Genomic DNA, 18,345 nt, shown 5'->3' with positions numbered 1-18,345 from the left:
TCTTTATTGTGGTCTTTGCTCCTACACAAGCCCACACATCATTATAGTTGTTTACATACCATCACTAGCAATAATAATAATAGCTAAGTAATAATTCTTCATTTGAATGTGATGAACGGTTGCTTCTCTCAGTAAAAATAAATACGTGGGGAAAGGGAAAATACATCATTGTTACTAGCAAATGAGGCATAATGTAAAAAATTAAAATATTTGGCTCATGGAAAAGCAGGGGAAAACAACTTTGCAAGGAAGTCTTAAACCAATAGGCATAAGGATCATCTATTGAACTTAAGAGAAACTAGTAAGGAAAGGGATAATTAAGAGAAATATAAGTGTTTGCTGAAGTTCTGTATAACTGAGTACCAGCAGGCATAAAATTAGAGCTCAGATAAGACCATAGATGAGAGCTGCACACTTCAGCTGACACAATCAATCTGTACAGTTTATAATTTTATTTTTTTTATTTTATTTTGACATTTTAAAGGCTAAAACATATCCAGGCAGGACAAACCCCATAAGTTCCCCCACACTTGAGTGCCTAGCTCAGTAACAGAGTGGATGAAGCTGAATTTCTCCATTTTGCACAGCAAGACACCCCACAGCAGCCATCCAATCCTTGCAGCACCCTATCTGCCAGCCAGGCCCCTCCATTCCACACACAGTGTTCTTGGACAACGTGCTGAGCAGGCAAAGCGTGGGATTTCAGGGATTAATGCCCTGCCAAGGTTCAAAGGCAGCTCAGGGAAATACTCCCAGCTGAGATCTGTTACAGCAAAGCTGTGCCTGCTTAAACAGGAGGCTTTAAAAGGAAAGAAAAGGGGGGGGGGGGGGGTTGTGAGATGGGAAGATGTGAGTTTCAAGGTGGGTCATGTTGTGTGGGGGTTGTTTTTACAACTTTCAGTGCTTTGATTCTGTCTTTCTAGGTGCGTTGTGACCACACAGTTGGTGCTGTGACCAAAGTGGCACCTTTCTGCTTAGGCTGTGGTTGGGGGCTCTTCAGTGCTCTCAGTGATGTGGTTAGTGGGTGTGGTGAGGGTGGGTTGATGGTTGGACTGGGGGATCCTAGAGGTCTTTTCCAACCTTAAAGATTCTATGACTCTAGGCATGTAGAAAGCCAAACGCTCTCCTTGGTGGGATGAGGCTCTTGTTTTCAGCCCTCAAAGATTTGGATTTTATTTGGTAATGTGTTGGAGTTTAGCTTGCTCTCTGAAGCTGGAGCAATTGGATTCATGGCTTTGACAGAGCTTTCTGCACCAGCAAGGGAGGAAAGCAAATAGATTGGAAATATTCATTTAATAGCGCTCTAAAGAAGCTTGTCCACAGACTGATGCACATCCAGAACACGCGGCGGTGAGGAGCCATAATGTTTCAACCTTTTTTAAAAATGACTTACAAGCTCATGCTGGAAAACTGTCGCACTTGTGCTCTCCAGCATAAATACGCCAATATTAAAATCATGTTGTTGTTATACTTCTAAGAGTTTTTCTATAGAAGAGGCAGCAGAATGACTTCACCAGCATCTGTCTTCAATTGCTGCAAATTAGCATGACACGAAGCAGGTCCCCAAGACTGGTCTCATCAAGGGCAGCCTGCTGCTCTGCTTCATGCTTTTCTTCCTCTCCTGACCTTACAAATGGCTGTTTGGTACCTGGTCTCCGTCAACTTGTTCCAAACACAAAGCCTTCAGAGGTGGCCCAAAGTACTTCCTGCTTTTTGCCTTAAGTCCTTTTGCCTCTCTGCTAGAGATGAGCTGCACTATTTAAAAATTAAGGACCAGGAAAGAGCGAGAGGCGTGAAAGCAGGCGATAGCAATTAGGAGCTTCTGCTCATCTTTGAGGTGTAGAGGACTCTCTGGCATTTGGGCAGCTGCTCCAAGCCCTGCTCATCCACAGAAGGGCTGATGGCAAGGCAGAGCACCATGTTCTGTCAACACGTAAAAAATTGGTGTGAAATCCACACAAACTTTCCAAGAATCTCACCTCTACAGACCTACAAAGCTGGAGAGTTAACTGCTTCTCCAGAGCTTGTGTGATGAATTGCATTATTGTTAACGGTTGCCACACATGTACATACATCCATGCTGGAAAAAGGCTCAGGTTTGTGTTGTGGACAAGTAAAGGAAGCAACATCTATATTTAATGAAGCTAGGTGGTATTCTTACTGCTCTTTTTCTGGGATATTTTAGCATTGGTTTCCTTTTATATCAGGGTGAGAAGTCTCCCAGTATGCCCATAATTAATCATGAGCACGGAGTGTGTTATTTCAGTTTTGCAGAGATTCAGGCTGTGCGTATTCATTAAAGTTTAGTTCACCCTTTTATTTCCTAATGATTAATGTTGCTACTGTCACAGAGAACTTTACCCCCATAGTGGTGGAAAGGCTGGGAGCTAGTTACTATTGTAATTCTGCTCTCGTGGCATCCTCTATCGTCGTATACTGATTTCTGACCAAAGCGCTTTCATTAGAACAATACAGGAGAACCTGACCATTGTGGTTTCCTGAAGGGAAAGCATCAGAGCAGAAAAACGAAGCCTTTTTAAATATCACTATGAGAGGAAATATAAGGTGGAAGGAGGTTTAAAATGTGCAATAAAAACAATGCACAAAGTTCAGTAACTCTATTTAAAAAAAAAAAAAAGCACGAAATGCAACCTTTCCCTTTCAGAGACTAGAAATGACTCATGTAATGGGCGAATGTGCCACAAGTTTTATGAAAGACGATGGGGATACTTCCAGGTGGGAAAGCAGCATGTTGGCTCCAGTCTCTCACACACTGTGATACCAGATGTCCCACATAGCATGGGATTTCCTGCAGTACATTCACAAATCCCGTGCCCTTCATTAGATGGCGTTACCTGGACAATCACTCCAGCAGGAGTGATGCACACAAACAGTCCCAGTCTGCTACATGCAGTTGACAATGGGAACTGTTACTCTGTAAGGCTCACTGACTGCAAAGTGTGTAGGACTCCCCATTGTCATCTCTGCACCTTTATGGCTTCTGTACTCCTGTCTGGGGTCTCTCCCCTCCTTCCTGGCTCTCATGGCCCTCTTGTCACTTGGTCAGTGGATGTAAAGATCTGGTGGTGGCTGTCAGAGCTGGGGAAGGCATGTGTCATGCTCATCAGTGGTCTAGTCCATATTGTACATGCTTTAAATCAGGCAACCTTATTCTGGCTGCAGTCAGAAAACATAAATGCAGGAACTCATTGTTTCTGTTGCATCTTCCTTTGGTCACCGGGCCTGCAAAACATTGTGTTATTTTGCTCCTTTTCTATCCAGTTCTACAAGGCAGAACTTTCAGTGAAATTGATGAAGACGTGGAGATTCAGCTTTAAGAAATAAGAAGGTTAGACCATCTTAATTTTCTCCAAGGGCTCCATAACCTCAAATTGAAGTGTGGCTTATTAGCAAAGGTCACGGAAGAGAGAAAACCTAGGAGAGAAAAGAGTTTGCAATTAGGAGCAAGTAACTGGAATAATTCTTCAATTTCCATGGATGATGAAATGAATCTGTCCTGACAGAGCTAGCGTGAAGAGAGGATGTGTTGTAGTATGAGTTTGTGAAATGTTTTTATTATCCACAAGGAGAGAAAAAGCTATTTGTGTAGCAGCATGTATGGCAATGCTCCCATGCTTGATCTGTTCCCTAAAAGTGTTTGGTATGGCTGTGTTGAGATCCAGATGGGGGATTAACGTCAGGTTTAGAACTCCATGATGTTAATATATAAACAAGTTCAAAACTGCTCAAAGCTAAGAATATCCTACAGCTGAAGGTCTTGCAGTAGAGGTGGAGTGAAAACATATGGAAACTTCTGTAAAATAACTGCACCATGATTGGTAGCGGTGATTCAACAGAGAAGGAACGCAGCATGTGTCCCCGATTGGGGTGCTACAGAAATGCCACGAAGGAGAACAGCCCAGAATGCACAGAACAAAGGTCCTCGGCTTCAGGAACAGTGTTGAGTTGTCCCATCTCGGAGATGGGTGAGAGCCTCTGGGATATTCCCACTCTTCTCCATCTTTAGCAGTATCAGGACAATCATTTTGGAGCTGCTTCTCATTCCAAGAGGATAGCACACGGCCATTCTCATTTTGCCTTGAATTTGAACGTTTTTGAATTTAACCTCTGAAGTATGAACCTTTTCTGCTCACAGAGTCCAAGCTGTGCTTGCTTTTATCACTTCTGAGAGCTCATTTGTACACTTGTAAGGCATAGCATCCCATTCCTTTTAGTTGAAAGATTATCTCTGGGAACAGTTTACTCTTTGCCAGTGGATCCTAAGGCATAGGATCAGTCATGAGCGAGAAATCGTACTAAATAGGGCACTTCTCTCACTGACCAGCTCCATCCTCTTGATGTAGCACTCTTGTGGTTTTGCTAAGGTGCTCAGGGATTAATGGAGACAGAAGGAAAGGCAGCGCAGAGCCTCTGGCTCAACCATTCATTTTGATGTAAAGAGTATGCAGCGACCGTAGTTAGGGTGACAACCTGGGATTTAGGAAAGCTGTGCTCAATTCCCTGCCTTGCCATGTGTGACGCTGCACCTCTGTGCCACAGCTCCAAATCTATATAATGGAACAACTGTATTTTCCTCTTTCATGGGGCTCTTGGGAGAATAAATGCCTTTAAAACTATAAAGTGTTCTGTTAACCCGACAATGAGATTGTATAAGAGCATTACACAGAAACGGCAGAATCCAATGAAGACGGCTTTAAAATAATATTAGCATCTATCTTCTTGAGTTCGATTTTCCAAGAAGAGACCATCCTGTGTCTGAGTTTCAGGCTATTAATCACACTGCTGATCCATCGATCGTTCAGGACGTTCCCTGGCCCTGAAAACTCAAAAGAGCTTTGACACAAAGCGCGTAACAATAACTATTTCTTCCATTGAATGGAAAGCTGGGATCTGACATTTTCATAAGCATCTTTTATTTTCTTCTAAACTAACACTAGTTAATTAAATACAGTGATGATTTTTACAGGGCGTCTTGTAACTCAGAGGAATAGCTTGGAGATTTTAACTTTGCTCAGCTTTCTAGATATCCTGCCTGTGCTCTAGCGATAGGCCAGGTCAATGATTAAGGAGTTCTGTTAGTATCAGCACTGTTCAGAGTTTGGACTGCTTTATCTCTGTCTTGCTTCTAGTCCCAGCTGAAATCAAGAGGTAGAAAGGCAAACTGAGTGAGAGTGATTATTATTAATTAAAAGAGGAAGTTAAAAAGTTATCCAAACTTCTTTGGTGTCTCAAAAATATACATATATATAAAAATCAGGTATGTGGAGTCTTAAGATTCTTGTACAAGTTGCTATCTTTTCCTTTTTTGTCTGAGTCCATTCAAGCATACCACACATCTGATATGGGCCTCATGTAGCTTTATCTGAATCAGTTCTCCCAAAGTCTTAAGCTATATAATTAAGCTCTTTTTAGTGACTGGAAAACTGCCACTAAATTTGAAATCTGTCATGGTAATTTCAAGGCTAAAGGAATTAAATTTAACAAGAGATATTATTCCTAATTATTACCCTATCTCCAGCCTTTCGTTCTTGCCTAAATTCTCTTAAAGCTTCGTCCGTTCCATAGCCACCTGATCACCAGAATTTTAATTAATGCTAATCAGGATGTCTGAGCCATGACTGCCCATAGATTATTCTCTTTGACTTAATAGTAGGTGTTCATCTCAAAGCCTCATTTTATTTGCTGCTTGGGGTGACATAGCTTTCATCATTTCCAATTCCAATACAGCTTTACCTGAAATTGTTTGAATTGAATGAGCTGAATTTAATTTGTAATTTCAGAGTAAATTACCACTTCTGTGCATTATGGCAGTCTTGCAACAGGTAAATCCTGTTTGGAACCACTTGCTGTTGCCACTGATAACATATTTAGTTGTAGGGTCTGATTTTTTTTTAATCCCGAAACGGTATAAATGAACTGTTTATACTGGCAACATTTTTGTTGGTAATTTAGATTATTGACTTCAGCAAATATCTTCATCGATTCCCTGTAATTACTGGCATAATGTTTTTCAGTGGTATTTAATAAACCCTTCTAGAATTCTTAATAGGATGAGTATTATTACAAAAGATAACTTTTACATATGTGAAGGAGAGGAGGATCTATCTTTCCAGGGATAAATATCCTTTGAAGACCAGTGGTTGCACATCTTTCCTGTAAATGAAGAGGAAAGATAAGGTTGGCTGGGAGAAGTTGTTCAGCTTATTCCCACACATGAAACTGCTGTTTGTCCTTAGTTTTCCTGTGGCCAATTCTTGACTTCAGAATCACTGATTTCTCTTTATTTTCCTTTTCTGTAAGTGACATCATTTACTGAACACGGCAATAGTTCTACTGGATGTGACAGCTGACTGCCTCCGGGAACAGCCGAGAGCAGACTCTGGAGGCCCAAGGCAAGGACAGCAGCAAATTCTGGTATTTTCCCAACACGTTCTCCCAGCTCTCAGTAATCAGAAGACCTGGGACTTTCTGAGCTTTCCCAGGTAATGGAGCGGTGTGGTGAATTTACAGGCTGCTGGAGTTATTGCAAAAGTGGTGATCCACAAAGATTTTTGAAGACAGTATAGGAAATGCTGGGTCTTCGTAAAAGAGGGTTCTGCTTGCACAAATTGGTGCAGCAGGACGTGATGGCTGGGCCCCTGTGCCACGTTCCTGGAGGCTGCAGTGAGCACCTTGGTACTATGACTGCTCTTTGTTAGTGAAACTTGGGCAAACACATAACCCATTGCCAACACAGCAGATGATTTGAGGCTAAACAAGAAAGCAATTATGCTACCAGACTTCCATTAACAAGTAGGAAAAAAGTAAGTCCAAGGTTTCTTCTGCATCTCAGCTTGTGACCATCAGATAAGAAGCAAACACAATAACATTCAGTGATTAACTGTGAAGCACTGGAAGTAAAGCAGTTGCATTTGTTCTCAGACACAGGCTTAAATACCTTTGTCTAGGCACTTCTTAAATAGCATGTCCTTCTGTGACAACATGGAGAATTTTTCACATGGAGACTTAATTGAAACAGTCTTATTTATAGCAGTGAATATTCATTCTTGTTAAAGGTGGTTCTGAGGGAGGCTAATAAATGTTTTCCTTTGCATCAGCTAACGATCTGGAAAACAAATGTACTGCCATTCCCTGGGAAACATATCTTGCAGTGCTGGATCATACTGGTTAAATGTTACATTTTACCTTCGATTTATTTACTCTTCACCTCTCTCCAGTGCTTAAAGCTCCTACTGCCATGCATCAAGCAGAGCTGGTGGGCAGTGCGTGTCCCAGAGCTGGCCACGAAAGTCTGAGATGAGAGACGATAGATGGAGCCAGAGAGACAAAGAAGTAGCAGGAAAAAATTAGACCAGATCCATCAATATGACTGGCCATGGTTTGGGTGCATTAATATAGTGGCAGTAGAGTGTTGTAAGGAGGGTCCTGCGATGTGTACGCGATACGGTGCTGGAATATCAGCCCTGGCAATTAAGATCATTTTAATCAAAGAACTTGATTTGCAGAGGGAACCATTTCCAACTTTTGCAGGTTACATTGATCTCTGAGAGAAGCAGCTTTGGCAGGTCAGAAACAGAGCAGCAATGAGATGAAAACCCTCTAAAATGCAATAACAACCTCACTCATACCTTCTCCAATTCTTCTTGTTTTGCAAAAGTTACTCCCTCTGCGAGCTTCTGCAATTGCATTTCATTAGCCATTGACAATAAAGGAAGAGAAGGCATAAATTAGAAGCATGAATCATATCCCAATTTAGCCTGTCTCTTCTGCTAATAAAAAGCATAGGCTTCCCAGATACTCCTCTGCAATCAGGCTAGGGAGGAAGGCAGCAGGAGGAACAAGAGGGAAAGATGCAGGCTTTTACAATGAACTGGTTTCTATTTTCCTTTATATAACAGAATTAGCAATTAGAGAATCTTATTCTGTCTTTGTTTTGTACCAAGAATATACTTAAAATGGCTCTCCATTTCTAAGTGGGAGGAAAGCTTTCTGGTGAAGTACCCACGTTGTCTCAGTGAACTCTGTGGCTCTGATGCAGACTGCAATTGAGAAAATTTTATGTAATAAGCAGCATTTTACAGATGAGGGAATAGAAATGGAGTTTGTGGAATGGGCTATATGTAACCATTCTACCAGCAGGGGAACAGCCTGTAGGCTCTGCTAGCTCCTCCTAGCCCTAAACTTCACATCCTGTGGGCTTGACAAGAATATTAATATTTGTGAGGGTTTCATACACCTTAATGATGCAACAAGTAAGCAGGACGAAGGATGCTGTTAGGCACCCAGTAAGAATCTAGGAAATGAAAGAACAACAGCTCCATGTTTCTTTTTCCTGAAACAGCAGAGATAATGTGGATTAGGATTAGGTTGTAATGCTCAGCTGATAATAGGAAGCCAATGCTTGTGAGAAGGCACAGATGTCTTTTAAGGAAATCACATTAAAAAAAGTGATGTTATCTTAAGCAGAAATGAAATAACCCAGCTAGGATGTGGGCATGTAGAATACTAATAATTTCTTCTGAAAAACAAAACTCACTTTTACTTTATTGCAGTGGTTCCTATAAGCTTTCTGTAGTGTTGTAATATATTTATGGCAAAATGTTTTTCTGTGTAATATCCTTAAAAGTAGCACTTGGCTAAGTAAGCAAAAGTTTTTTTACCTTACAGAAAGCTGTAAAATTTAAACAGGCCAAACCTATTTCACAAGAAGAAAAAAAACCCACAAAAAAACCCACCCACAGACTAGTGAAAACATTGATGACTTCCAAAATTCCGCATGGTAGTGCAACAACCGTTGGTACTCAGACAAGGTAACAGGGCTACTTGGAAACAACATTGCAAAAATTCAATGAAGATCTGTTGCAAAAAGCCTCAAACTGTGTCAGCTAACTGTAGTGCTGTTATATTAACACTTTTCATGGGAGCAAGAAAAGCAAGCCAGTACAGAGTGTGCTTGCTAAACTGCTCCGTTTGGGATGGTGAGGCACTGGCACAGGTTGCTCAGAGAGGTGGTGGGTGCCCCGTCCCTGCAGACACTGCAGGTCAGGCTGGATGGGTTCTGAGCACCTGATCAGCTGTAGGTGTCCCTGTTCAGTGCAGGGGAGTTGGACCAGATGCCTTGAAGGGTCCCTTCCAACTCAAAAGATTCCATGGTTCTCTTATGCTGCTGCTAACACATTAGCAGAAGAAACTCTCATCTGAGTTTGTGCTAAAAATAAGCCTTTGGAAAAATTTATCACGATACAATTCATTGGATTAGAGAATCCAGTGACCCCAAGATCTGCCTGGGATGTGGTCAGTGGTGTGTGGTGAGCTGGCTGGGGGTATAGCAGGAGAACAAGCAGTGGAAGGAGAATTGTTTTCTCCTATCTTTCCAGCAAAGTTAGCCAAAGACCCGGCAGTGCCCTGCCTGACAGGATTGCGACAAAGCAGCAGCATTTGCCAGGAATAAGAAATGAAACTTGAGCAAGAGCTCTGAGTTATAAGTAGCAGCGTTTTGTGAAAGTGTCTGCATGCTTCCCCAAAGGCCAAAGCAGTTCCGCTGTTCCAAGACAGGCAAAAACCAGCAAACCAAGAAAAGTGGCATTTCAAACAGCATAATTTTGCCCTCTACAGCTTCTTCTGCATAGGAATATACAGAAGTAACCCAGAAAGGACAGCTTCTGGATAGCAAAAGGGCACCCTGCCCTGGTGTTCTGCAGCTGTGTAAACATCAGCCACGAACTCAGCTGCTGCTGCAAGGAAAGGACGTGGAGCTGTGGGAGCTGGGGATTCCTCTGGCACCATTCCTCGTCCAGAACTGACCCTGTGTTTTCTGGAAGCTTTCTCTTTGACTCCGTCTGTCCTTGGATTCAGCCTTCTGCATGTCCCAAAGATTCACAGAGCCTCAGGAGAGCAATAGCACCAGGAATAGCACCTTTCTTGCCTCACCACTGGCAGGAGAGGATTTTAGTGTCTGGGGGGTAGTAACAAGCAGAACAATTAAGATTGTGTCCACAGATCCACGTGACGAACACAGCTCAGGCCAGCAGCACCAGATAATGAAGGCTGTTATACGAAATGCAGCCCTTATTTTAGAAGTTAATACTCATCTTGTTCTTCTCTTTCTGTGAAAACTGTGAATGCTCTGTCCTTCCCAGTGCCACTTCAGGCCTGCTGCACGGAGCATATAATACACCCATATTTAAGGTTTTGTTCCATTTTATGCTCAAAAGGCTGAGTCCTCAGTTCTAATTTGCTAAAGCCTGCCACTGCTGGGGGTGAGACATCAGCAAAAGCTTCCTGGACGTTTGTGTAACAAAATGCTGGCACAGATTTCCCAAGCAGATTTTTAGGAAAGAGCTAGAGAAGTGTGTCAGTAGTTTTGGCAGTACTGCCATGGGGCAGCTGATCTCTGAAGAACCTTGTGCTCTTTCCTTTGTTCTCCTTTCAGTTCTTGTCATGGTCGTGGAGGCGTAGCGTATTCTGCTTCCCCTCTGTGCCACTTATTAGAAGCAAGAACTTGACCCTTGGTGTCTTTGGGTTTGACACACAAAGCCCTTCAGACCAGGCAAACCTGGGGTTTGTCCTGCTGTGGAAAATCACTGAATGGCTTAGCTGGGAGAGAACCTTAACACCCAGCCCCAACCCCCTGCTGTAGGCTGGTTGCCCCCCACCAGATGAGGCTGCCCAGGGGCCCATCCAACCTGGCCTTGAGCACGTCCAGGGATGGGGAGAACTCCTGTGGGCTGCTGACGTATGAAAAGGTTTCCTTTCCTACCTATGTTCTTGGGAAAGAAGGGCACAAAACCCAAATGTTCACATCAAAATAAGAAAGGAGAAGTTTGTTGTAAAATTAAGAGGAAAAAAATGGTAGTAATGATTTGGCTATTGGTGCTGGGCACCACGCGTGAATACTGAGAGATGGATGTTCTGTCTGTGCATGCCCTGGGGGCTGTTCATCTGCTGAGAAATATTTTCTCCTGCATGATGGAAATGGTTCGAAATGCCTTCAGGAAGGCAGCCAGCTCCCACCTCGTACTGTCCCACTATAGGAGAGATGTGAAGGGAGGGAAAGCTGCTCCTGCTGCCTTCTGAGGCCACAGACACAGTGTTAGTGCTGGCTCCATGGAATATACTCTGGATTCACCAGCAAAACCTCTTGCTCACTGCATCTGTTGGCAAGATGTTCATGTTGCAGTTAGCACTTTTGGAGGAAAATCTGAGTATTTGCATGCTCCACCAGACGGATCAAGTGCCTCATACTCAGCAGGTGGGAGGAGAAATAAGAGAAGACACAGAAGATTGATTTGGATGTCCTTTAAGCCTGAGTTTCTGTGTGGCTGGACTGGCCCAGAGGCTTGAAATCAGACAGAGTTTTTTACCATCTCCCCATCAGTGTGGGGTTGGTCTCATCTTCCAGGTAACAGCAATAGAATAGGAGGGAAGGGCCTCAGGTTGTGCCAGGGGAGTTTCAGGCTGTATATTAGGAATAACTTATTCTCCCGAAGAATGATAATGTACTGGCACAGGCTGCCCAGAAGGGAGGTGGTCAAGTTGCTGTTCCTGGAGGTGTTCAAGAACCGGGGGGATGTGGTACTTAGGGAGATGGTCTAGTGGGCAGTATTGGCGGTAGGTGGATGGTTGGATGAGATGATCTGAGTCGTTTTCAACCTTAATCACTCTATGATTCTACGATCTCACATGCTGCTGAGGTGGCAGCTCTACTTGTGTTTTAAAGGGAATGCACACAGTGATGCAGAAACAAAGGGTCCAATAAAGCTCCTTTGCAGGCTTCGCAAAGCAAAGGCATTTAAAGCAACCTCAGGGTTGCTCTGTTTTGTACCAGTGGCAGATTTGGCCTTTGGCCTGCGTCAGGATCAGCAAGAGAGGAAAAACCTCTTTGACTGGTCTTTGCCTTCCTACAGTACCTACGCTGAACAGCTCTTTACTCTGTTAAATCCAATTTCCTCAGTACTATTTCTGGTATAAAAGTAAAGGGTCACTGAAGTTACACTGATTACAAAACCAGTGTAAAAGAGAGGAAAATTAAGCCTCCTCGTCTCTTAGGCAGTGTGTAATTTTTAGCTGGAGTGAACATATTGCTTCAAACTTGTCAGCAAACAAAATGAATGGTGATCAGAACTACCTGGGGAGAATGCGCTTACTGGGGTGTGAAATGTCTCGGCTGTCACTCCAGCAATCCTTGCAGCTCCAAGGACAAACGAGCAGCATCTGTGCTCAGGCTTTTGTGTTTCAGGACTCCTGGTGTGGGTTGAGCCTTCACCGCTCTTCCCTTTCCATCTCGCTGATGGCACGTGTAAGAGATCTGCACCTTCCCGAAGGTGCCAGGATGGATGTTTTCCCCCTTCACCCAGCACAGCCTCAGGCCAAGTAAATCGCAAGCCATGAGTAACGTAGTTTCCGTTGCTGTAAACCAAGGTTAGATGCTTCATGCCGTAATCAGAACTGGCAGCTTCCAGTGAGTGTTTTTTATTACTTAAAAGCAGAATTGATTGTACGGTAGCAAAGCTGAAATCACGAAAGAGCAATTTCTCTTGTAATGACCCATCTGCGGTAGTTAGCTGACCTGCTCTGTAAGCTCTAATTTTAAAATGGTAGGACAGGCATTCAAGCCTATGACTAAACCTTGAAGGAATTTCTAGGATCCTCCTAACCCCCCTCCGGCACAGATTAAAGAGCTCCATCACTCTGAGCTTCTGGATGTGCAGTTCTGGCACTCAGAGGTTTGCCTGTTCAGTTAGCAGCTGTTATGTGTTGTTTGCAGTCTGCATTCATCTGTCTCTACTTCTTTCTCTCATCTATAATCAAGTTCTTGAGCTACAAATGAGGTACTCAACGACTTGCAACCTTATGTTCACAACAGAACCCACTAAAGCTGGCATGTTTTGTAGGAAATTTCTGTTTCTAGAAGAGTGGAGAGAGGGTTAATAGATGTTGCCCAGGCACAAACGTCTTGTGTTAAAGCTGGTAATAATCACTAAAGGTGTTACGAGTAGCAATCAGCCATGGTTATGTGCAGCATATTGACCTGTCAGATTGTATATCAATCCATAACGTTTGATTATCCATTTCTTGAATTAACTATTAATCGTTCATTAGCTCTTCATAAAGTATTTATATATTCATCTTTCATCTAAGGTGTGACTGTAATGCTAAAGTCTAGTGTTTCACCATTACATTCAAGTGACCCAACAATCAGTAAGAAACAAGTTTTGGGAGCGTTCCCATCTCTGGCTGAAAGAGCTGCACGTCAGTACCTGGTCCCAGATTTAGCTGGATGGGGGGATTCATTTTTCTTGTCTATATACTGCATGTCTTGCTGAAGCTGTTTCCCTTTCCTGTTAGAGGAGAGCCTGTGGCATTATTAGAGCAAAATAGATTGAATCCATCCATTTGAGATCTCAGGCTCAGGATGGGTTGAATCACTCCTTGGCTCTGGAGGTGGCCAACATAAGAGAAACACCAAAGAAACGAGGTGTAGCGTGACTATTGCCCCACGTTCCTGCAAAGTTCTTCAGGTAATGCTTAAAACAAAAGGCTGGAGGGTTTGTATTGTTGAACTAGGGCAGGGGATGTATGTCTCACCATGCAGGGGTGACTTCTCAAGGGAACAGTGTGTTTCACTGGACACCTAAGCTCACAGAGTGGCTGCGGGTATTTAGATGTCCACGTGTGGCATGAGTAGCTTAGATGCCAGCATAGGACACTCATCTTTAGCACATCAGGAGGTCAAAGGAATGTTAAAATGTCAGCAGGACATTCAATTCATAGCACACGGTCTTTTATCTTTGGCTGTAGCAACTTTTACACTATTTCTAGCTCTTAACTGATAATAGCAAAGCTAACTGATGCTTACGAAATGATTTTGTACAGCTTCCAAGATGGGCACTGCACTCTTTTTGGTGTGTTTACACTCCAGTTATCCTCCTTCATCATCTCCATCTCCTACATCATCAGGCAGCAACGTGTCACAGCATACATCACAAACTAAACCTCACAACAAGCTGTGGTGAGCTGGGAACATACAAGAAGTGTATTTTGGCAAATTGTATGGGGAGCAGAGAAGAACAGCAGATGTCTCCAACAGGCAAATGCTTCCAGTTTGGCCTTGAGTCTGTATTCTGGACCAATCTCTAGATAACATCCTCCAGCATTGTGCCAAAGGGAACAATGAAATCATTTTTGTTCATCTTTTGATCCCAGTGCTTTTCTGGTATCTATCTCTGGTAGAGACGACTCAAATCCCTTCTAACCTCATCCAAGGATACCTAAGGATTTCATTATTTTCTGTCTCTGACACTCCATGGCAATCAACCAACACCCGCATTTGAGCCACTGGAGGCAAAGATCCAAAACATTCTCAAGGGGAATGGAGTGGTGAGAAGGTGAGAGATGATCTGCTGTGATATAAGGAGGGTAATTCCCTATCAGCGTCTGAGCAAACTCTCACACAGGCAGTGAGTTGGATGATGGTTACAGCAGATCGATGGGTTTGTAGTTGCTGAGGCATGGCCGCCTTCATTCTTTAAAATAGAGGTTTTCAGCCTGGATTGTAGTTCTCTGCTTGTCTGCTCATTCAGGATCAAGCTGATGGGATGGATGTTCACTGAGGGTGTACCAAAACCAGACAGGGGCCCCATGGGTTCCTCCCAAACTGTCACATCCCAAACCGTCAGCCTGTCTGCCTGTCCTGCCTGTCTGCAGCCCATCAGCCTGTTCGGTGCTGGCACCTTGGGCCAGTCACTCAGGCCAAGGGCTGCTCCAGTGCCAAGGCCTCAGCTGCTGCTCCTCAGCGTGGTGCTGCTGTGAGGCTGAGCCTGGCACACGCAGCAGCGATCCCGTGTCTCCTCTGGGGATGCCTTTGATGTCCTTGGATCCTGCCTGGAGGGGACAGACAACCCCAGGGATGGGGGAAGAGGGCTGAATTTCTGCCCTTTGCTGGGTGCCTTGGGTAGGCTCGCACGAGGCCGGGAGCGCTGCCACAGGCAGGGAGAATGCTCTAAATGCTGCCTTTAATTTGTACGCTTCTTTGTTTCATCAAACAGCCTGCCTGTGTGTCGCCTTTCAAGTGATTTCCCTTGCTGCTTTCGATAACACGACTTTATCCCTGCCGGAGAGGTGAGCTGGGGATATGTTGAATACAAAAAGAGAGAGGCAGGGTAATCAAACACCTGCTCCCACTAAAACAAAGCCTTTCCTCTTCACAGGCTGTTAAGCACTGATGGGGAGAGGTAAAGGCCTGCACCAGCCTTCGCCCGGCGCTGGGCCCCAGCCATTGGAGTGGGGTCATAAAAGCAGAAAAATGAGCATGCGTTGTGCTTGGGCTGCAGTCATTCTGCCTAAATTGGGGAACATTCTGCAAATATTTCAAGTCAAGTACTACTGGTGCTGTAGTTGCTGCCTCACAGTTGCTGGGCTGTAGCGGCCATAGGTCTGTCTCGGTGCCTCCAGCTGGGCAGCCTCCCGTTTGGACACACAAAACTACCAAAAGACTGAAAATTGGCCCTGTGAATTTGCTCACGGACACTTACAGGAGTGGGAGCTCTGCTTCTCTGCCTCCTGGCTGCAAACGCATTGTAAGCAAATGTGAATCTTCTCGCAATGCAACCATCTCCTGAGCAAGTACGCAGCAGATGTGCCACAACCTACAAGGGCATGGATGGATGGATGGGCAGTGGCTGTACTGCCAGCCTTCTTCCAGAACATTTTGTTTTTCTCTTGGTTCCCACATGGCACTATGACAGTCACAACTTCCAGACAAGACCACAGGCAATTCTTGCTCTCCTAAGGACTCATCTCATGCAGGTATTCAGGACTTCACTGGTAATCACTCTTAATCACTCTGACTGAACCTGTAGAGACATACAGAGAGACATACACACGGTGTCCATCAGCAGACAATAAAGGATTTTATGTTTCTCCCTACCACAGAATTCTCCATGTGGAAGGGTCATTTCTCTGGCTGGGAACAGGAGCCTCTGGCCATTGTCTTCATCAGGCCCACAGCTGGGAAGAAGAATTTTCTCCATATCACTTGCTAGGACCAGCTGCTTGGGAAATAAGATTATAGATCATGTGGAGCACAGTGGCATCACTCCTGGAGAGCTCTCTCCCACATCAGAAACCTAAAAATCCCATCTCGACTGCTCTGAATCAGTAGAGACAAAGAGGTGTATATTTCAAACAAAAGCTCCAAAGCAAATCTATGCAAATCTCTATAGTCTACTACTACTTGAATGGTAACCAAAAGGAAATAGGCTGCCAAAATGCAGCAGGGCTCAGGGAGGGTTTGTACAAAGCTGTATTACAGACTCACCTGCATGGCAAGTGTGTTGCACTGCCTATTGTACTGCTCTCCTACGTTCCCATGTTTCATTATAGATTTGCCATTTCTCAACATGTAAAAATGGGATGTGCTGGTGTGGTTTAAATGGTGCTAAGAGCACTGCAGAGAGGCACAGTGATAGGTGTGTGGGAAACAAGAGAAGAGAGGAATTCTCCTGAGCAAAGAGCAATATCAAGCAAATGCTGAACTGACAACCTCTGCTGCTGAGACTGAAATGCTCTGGCAAAAAACCACATATATCCATACAGCAGTGAACAGCCCCTCAGCGGAGAGCGTATCGGGTATGTATTCAGCACGTAAAGCATCAGCTGTATGAAATACTGCAGACAGGATAATCCTGCTGTTTTATCTAACTGAGGAAATTTAGGTTTGGATTTGAAGGGCAATTTTCCAGGGCTTTCCAACTTGTAAATTCAAAGGCAAATGGGTGTATGCTGATGCTGGTCTCACACCTCCCTTGGGTCAAGGATGATTCAAGACAACTGAGAGGGAAGTCTCCAGGGCTGGGTTTCTGAATATGCTGTTTTCTCTCCACTGCAGCATGGTGCAATGTTCAGTGCTACCCAAGACACCAACATTTCAGCACTGTTATGCCCTGTGCCTCTTGTGCTCCTGGCGGGCTTCCATTTGGTCTTGGCGCTGGTTGGATGGCCCTCATGGTGATGGTTTTGGGAAAATGGGAATATAATCTCTTTGTCAGTGCCCTGGTGGAATAAAGATCATGTGTAGCCTGAAGAAAAGAAAGTAAGGAAAAAATGGGTTAGAGGTGACATTGGAGACTTGTTTGCCAGGATTTAATACATATTGGATAATTGGCAGCTGGCTTTCCATTGCCACATTTTCCATCTCCAATCTTTTTCTTTCCTTAGGCAACATTTACTTCTGCTTTTTAAACAAAACACTCTCAGAGCCAGAAAATCACAGTGCAGACTGACTGACTGCTTTCAGACAGCTCTCCAAACCTCCTAAACGCACTAAACCACCCCTTTGAGTAGCTCTTGGTGATTTCAATAGGAATAAGGACGCTGCTCTACCAGGAAGCATTAGTGAAAACATGATCATTCATAAGAGCTGCTCGGTATTTCTGGGCTGAAATTATCCACAACAGTATTTTTGTAATTCTGTTTTTAATCTCTCATAGTGGGAGGAGGAGATGTAGTTCCAGCTCACCATCTAACATGGTAATATATTTTTCCAATGTTGAGAAACAGTTAATGAAACACAGGAGACCAAGGCCAGCACTGGATCTCGGCATCACAGAGGCACGTTACTGGTGTGGGGCTGGGACATGGTCAAACCATGGCTGGCTGTATAGACCCAGAGCCTGTTTTTAACGCTGCCAGACTCCTCAGCAGCAGCACATGTTGGATTTATCAGCCCTTATGAGATATGGCACCGCAGAAATTGGCCTGAGACTGCCGGGCTATTTACTACCGCTATACCAGAATAATTCATATGCTTATTCCCTGTTCTGAATGCGTCCAAAACTGAACCTCCCAGGTGAAGTTGCACTGATTTAAATCCAGCCATAAATCTGTTACCCCTTACTGAGCCACTCATTTCTTTTTTACTTTCTTTGAAGGGCAGGGAACGAGAATCTATTTGGTGTAGAGAAAATGAAAGCAATTTTCCAAACTCTGCAGCGAGAGAGAAAAATATTTTCACACATTTGTCCTTTGTCCATATGCATCAAGCAACTCTCCAAACACTTTGCGCTGTGCCATCCCCTCATCTTGCGCTGTTTTCTGTTTGTTTTTATCTCTCAAAGGTTTCTACTGTCTCCCCCATCCTCCCTTAAATTTTCTCCCCGGCCTCTTGCATAAGGATGAGAAGGAGCCCAGTTTACTTGTCCCCTCCTAAGCGGGAAGAGCAAAGGAAACAAAGCCAAGTCCCCATGCATCCCAATTATCAGAATGTTCCATCAGTGCACCTGGCTCCGCTGCCTGTCTCATGCTCTATCCTTGGGCTGCTGCACT

General features: G+C 44.1%; 1 long non-coding RNA gene across 2 annotated transcripts; it reads left to right on the top strand.

The window, feature by feature from the left end:
* On the top strand, positions 825-17,907 carry LOC110403971. 2 transcript variants are annotated; one of them, XR_002441970.1, is made up of 5 exons: positions 835-861; positions 3,283-3,349; positions 6,322-6,503; positions 15,069-15,141; positions 15,231-17,907. It is a non-coding gene; the product is annotated as an uncharacterized LOC110403971 (long non-coding RNA). The 2 variants fall into 2 exon arrangements; XR_002441971.1 differs by lacking the exon at positions 3,283-3,349 and having other exon boundaries at positions 825-861.

Source organism: Numida meleagris, chromosome 9, assembly GCF_002078875.1.
Source record: "Numida meleagris isolate 19003 breed g44 Domestic line chromosome 9, NumMel1.0, whole genome shotgun sequence".
Taxonomy (NCBI): Eukaryota; Metazoa; Chordata; class Aves; order Galliformes; family Numididae; genus Numida; species Numida meleagris.
This window is presented reverse-complemented; position numbering and strand designations above follow the sequence as displayed.